The sequence below is a fragment of the Papaver somniferum genome, chromosome 7, assembly GCF_003573695.1.
Source record: "Papaver somniferum cultivar HN1 chromosome 7, ASM357369v1, whole genome shotgun sequence".
NCBI lineage: Eukaryota > Viridiplantae > Streptophyta > Magnoliopsida > Ranunculales > Papaveraceae > Papaver > Papaver somniferum.
The window spans coordinates 153,725,407-153,730,797 of record NC_039364.1 but is presented as its reverse complement, the minus strand read 5'-3'; the positions used below and the strand labels follow the sequence as shown (position 1 = coordinate 153,730,797).

General features: G+C 38.3%; 1 pseudogene; it reads right to left on the bottom strand.

Annotated features, from left to right (window-relative positions):
* Positions 1–691: 691 nt before the first annotated feature.
* Positions 692–4,118, bottom strand: LOC113298803 (annotated as a pseudogene).
* Between the last annotated feature and the right edge of the window lie 1,273 nt (positions 4,119–5,391).

Below are 5,391 nucleotides of genomic sequence, written 5' to 3'. Positions count from 1 at the left end.
CTCCCACGAAGAATGAGTTCAGAGTGTTAGACCATGCAGCAGCTGACTCGATATCTGGGTCTGAGTCAACCTCTGACTCGCGCCAAGTCAGCAATCAGACCGTTTATTTTCTATCTTGAGTCAGATCTGACTCAATTTCTGACTCAGACCTAACCCTTGATTCGGACCTGTTTGAGTCAGGTAACAAAATACTCCTGACTCATGGAACCAAACCACTGACTCACATATTTTTGAGTCAGTTGAGTCAGATCTGACTCAAAGCGAACATATTGAATCAGACCTGACTCAAGTCAGGTGGTTTCAGTCATATCCAGATAACTCAGGTGAGTCAGGAGTAAACAAACATGGTGCAGTGAACTATGCATAGTGGGATGCAATCAGACGCAAAGCAGCACTTCCGTTTCATTCTCCCTTTAGGTTCTGTTCTCTGCATTAGTTGTCCATTAGTTTTCTTAATGTAATGAAAATTACAGCCGAGCTGAACATTCGCATTCACATTCACATTGACAAGTAATCAATAACAACAAAAAATCACATCGTTCGATCACAAAAAGTAAATAAAATTGTTAGTGTAGCTGACTGTAGCACCAAATGTGAACCCCTAGATCAATATATCCAACAGAGAAGCCATTTCACTTTCTATGAAATCTTGAAAAAGAGCCTGCAGAATTGCGTTCACTAACAGAGAAAATTATGCTAAAAATTGAATTTTTTATTTGTGGAAGTAAATTTTCAATTGTGAACTTTACATTTTTACACAAATGTGTTTTAACACAGTGCGAGTTTATCTTATCCGTCGAACTATGCCGTACTGACACCATAAAGGAAGAAGATTAGCAGAACATACGATTTATCAGTGACTACGAAAAACAAAATAACAAATGACCTCCTACATGAACAGTAGTGCAAGAAAAGAAAAGAATCTTACACGGGCCTCCACGAAGAAAGTGCAAAGAGAATTCTTCCCTTCCATCCTAGCAGCATCCACTGGCTATCTGCATCTACAACAAAATCCTTGTGGTAGCCTGATTTCACCTTTTCTTTCGCCTTCTTCAGTATATCTTTGTGCAGGGGGAGTTGCAAGAAACCAGCCCTCATATTCCTTCCCTGCCATTGTTTATAAGTCTCAGGCCTCTCAACCCTCTGAGATCCCTCACATGCTATAATGTTCAAAGCCTCCTTCCCGAGGATGTCTCTCTCGATCAATATCCTCTCTGGATGCTCATGGGGAATATTTGATTCAAGCACATCAAACAAAGAAGAAAAGTGAAAGAGAGCCTCATGGAATCGAGTGACGAAAAATGGGGAACCATAGGCCCCATTCAAAACCCCATGTATGAAAACATTGGGATTCATCTTCCTTATCAGGCTCAGAACGGCATTTCTTGGACTGTCCAATATAACAGTTTCATCAAGTAAGTTTCTAGCTCGAAACAAAAAGTTGACAACAAGGAGTTCATCTTTGTCAATGTTGAGATCCCCGAGTTGAATGTTTTCCCATTTCTGAGCAATGGCATGGTACTCGAATGGGACATGGAATTTCTCAGCATAAGATCTTCATCGGCGGCCAGTTTCTTCAACCATTTCAGATGGACGGAAACCAGGTTCTGGCAATTCTATCCCAGTAATTCGAATTTTAGGTGGACCACCTTTTCTTTTCGAAAGCCGCTGGATAAGACAAGGCCATTGGAAACCATAGAGGATACCGAAATCTACTATATGGAGGGTAGTAGCCTTTTCAGCCAGATCATCAATTGTTTGGTTCGCAAAGAAATTTGATATGTTCTTAAACGGGATTGTACCCATAAAGAGATGATAAGCTTTCAAAATATCAGCAGCTGGTGCTCTCTTGTGCAAGAGGGTTGAGTAAATCTGGCTCCCTGATCCAGCAAAACGTGCCTCAAGTCCATTAGCAAAGCAATGGGCTAACCTTTGTGAACCATCTCCACTCGGGGATGAATGTTGTCTAAGCTGCTTCAGTAGTTCACTAGCAGTGCTACGATCATCAGCAGAAACAGCTTGTGCACAGTGAATAAGTAGTGTCCGCAAATCCACCATGTCCCCTTTAGCCTTCTGTTTCCTACCACGGGGTTTTCCACCATTACACCCTCTTGATTGCCCATTCTGCTGCAAGTTCTTGCTTACTTCAATCTTTAAGGAGTCGTTGGGAGTTGAATTTGGTTTATCACATTTTCCTTCATTCTCACAGAGCAATACCATATCAAACATAGCCGATTGTAGCGTTTCTTCGGAGAAGACTGCTGATTGCTTATTACTCCTCCTTTCTTCCAAGTCTGTATCTTTCCTGTACAGATTCTTCTTCCCTCTCGAAGCAGTTGACAAAGTCTCTTTCTCATCCTTCTTGTCCAACTTGACCTCAACGTCACCAGTTTCATTGTTTTTTTCTTCGTTAAGAAAACCGTTACTCTCTTGGTTAATAATCAAGTTCTTATCATTTGGAAGAAACTTATTTGCTTCCTCGACGCCTTTCTGGAACTGCCAACCGGATTCACTCTCAGAAGACACATCATGAAACTGAACCTTCTCCTCCGGCAAATCTACTTTGCCTTGTACAACAGCATTGAAACCATTTCAAGGGTTGAAAGATGATTGAGGAGTCATCTGGAATGTAAAATCACTAGGAAAACTTTGGGTATGAGATGAAGGTTGATGCTCACCAGTCCAACTAGTTTCAGCTGCATAGTGACTAGTACTGCTGCTGCTATTGTTATTACCATGGTAGTGAATAGAGTTGTCAACTTGATTTTCTGGGTTGTAATGAGGAGAATGGGGGTACTTCTGGCCTAGAATTTCATAAAAGGGTCTCTCTGTTGCTTGGAGAGCTGAACAGTCTTGAAACAGGCTGTTTTTCTCTTCAATGTTTTCTTCCATTAGCATTTGGGTTATGTACTTGAGAACCACATCTGAGAAATCATATTCTTCCGGAGAAAGATCTACTTGAAGATTAGAATTTGAGGATGAGGTCGTGATACTAGGATCCGTAATACTACTACAACTATAACTACTAAAATCAGGATTTGGATCTATTGAACTTTGATCAAGGGTACTATTCTCTTCTAATCTAAAGAAATTCATAAGGTTTTCATTAGAAAAAGACTCAGTATTTGCTTTAAAGTCAGTAATTGAATCGAGTAAACCTCTAAAACTTGAATCCATAACCTATAATTATCTCTATTAAACGAAAATAGTGGTCCTTAAAAAAAAATAAAAAAATTAGAACTTTTAATTTCAGATTTCGCCCGAACCTTAAAAAAAAAATTAAAAAAAAATCCTGCTACGATTGAAACAACATCAACACATATGGAATCATTTAAATGAAGTAAAGACGCACTAATTTCCACAGTAACTTGAGTAACTCAAAAGAAACGACTAAATATGATGCTTTCGGATACAAATTGAGATACGGGAAGCAGCAGTAGTAGTTTGCACTAGGTTATGATGAAATTAGGATACACATAGAGAAAACGTACCTCAAGATTTGGGAAGGAACCCTAGAAAGGCAGAGAATAGAAGCCATTTCTCTTTTAAAGAAACTGTCAAAGTGGAAGAAAACAACAAGTGTCTCGCGCTCTTCCCTCTTTCTTTCGGATTGCTCAAGGAACCTGCAAGTAAAACCACCAAGGGGGCGATTACAAATAGTCGAGGGACATCTGATGCTTCCGCTTAAGGGGGCCAGCTTAGACAGCGCAACGGCCATCTTTTTATTTTTATTATGGGTTTCAAGCATTTGGTTTTTGAGTGTTCACAAAATGAAAAAATCAGAGTCATTGAAGAAAACCAAATTTTTGAGAACCAAAAGCATTTGGTTGTTTTCCGAACTGTAAAAGTTTCTAAGATTGAGATTCATATTTTTCCAACCCAAAAATTTACGGTTGGAAATTCATATTTTCTCAATCGTAGAATTGGGTTTGCGGTCGGGAAATATTGGTTTCCTAACCGTATTCAGTTTTGGAAGTAATCTTTAATCCCTAATTTAATCCCTAATAAGGTGGGATTTTCAAGTCTTCCCCAATTGAAATTATTATGGCTAAAATAATCGTAGTTGAAGAAAAAATAATTGGAGAAGAGGCAATGGCGGAGAAGAGAAAGATGTGTGATTTTTTTAATTATTTTTTTGGTTTAGGTTTAGCTTTTTTGTTTTCTGATTTTGATAAGATTTAAGTTAGGTAATTAGGTTAGTTGTCAGAAAGTAATTTTGAATTTTTCTTAAAGATTAGGTCCCTCATCAATTTTTAGGATATTTGAACCCATTGGAGCCGTCAAAGACAAATCTTTGTAGCCTCTATAACAGGATTCTTTTGTTTCCCAAACTTTTATTGTTGTTGTTGTTGGTTTTGACAGAATCGGCTGGGTTTAAGGAGAACCCAGAACCTTACAAACTAAAGAAAAAGAAAAACAACAAAACCAGAAAAGAAAAATTTACTCTATATAGTTGCATCTGCTATCCTCCTCAATGAATTTATTGGGCTTACTATCAGAACTGACATGATCCACTTCAACAAAACTCTCGCTAGGATGAATACAAGCAAGATGATCAACTGCCTTATTTGTTTCCTTATACACGTGAGAGTATCAAACAAACTCAAAAATCTTTCTCACATAAACAATCCTTCTCCACATGTGTCTCAAACTTAGGCAGGAACAACATTCTTATCAAACAGAAGATGAAATGCAATTAAAGAGTAAGTACTAATATGAATTTTATATTGCTTAAAATTTGCTAATTTCAAGCCTAGCTCAACCCCTGCAATTCATGGGCACCACCACAACCAGAAGCAAGAGGAGTACCTAAATGATCTCCGGTAGTAGCTCCATTATCCCCAGAATCATCTTTCCTTAAACCACCAATTATTTTTTTTCACAACTTTATCTCACTAGGAGCAAACCAGGTAAAAAGTACCACCTTTAACTCTAAAAATACAGTCGATACCCCACCCATCCAGCAATCTTCTGTTTTGTGGCTTATCCAAATATGACAGTTTAGAACATGTACATTTCAACCTGATATCAGTAACAATTTGGTGGCTAACCCCTTCAGCAGTCCAACTCTGGGAAGAGAAAATTCTTCTATTTCCCTCTTTCTAAAGCTATTAAAACAAAGTTTCCTGATTGTAGCCACAACAGCACGCCCTCTAAATTCATCTTAACACTATTTCAGTTCAGTAACCCAAGTATCAAAAGGTTCTCTAACATAACTCATTTTAAGTAATAGGCCTTTCCAAATACAATGGGAGAATGGGCAAGCTGTAAACAGATGATGATCTTCATCCCAGGACAATGATCAAACAATAAGCAAGATTCATTCTCAATCAAACCTCATCTTTGCAATTTTGCTATGGTCTTCAATCTCCTCAAGCAAGCTAGCGAACA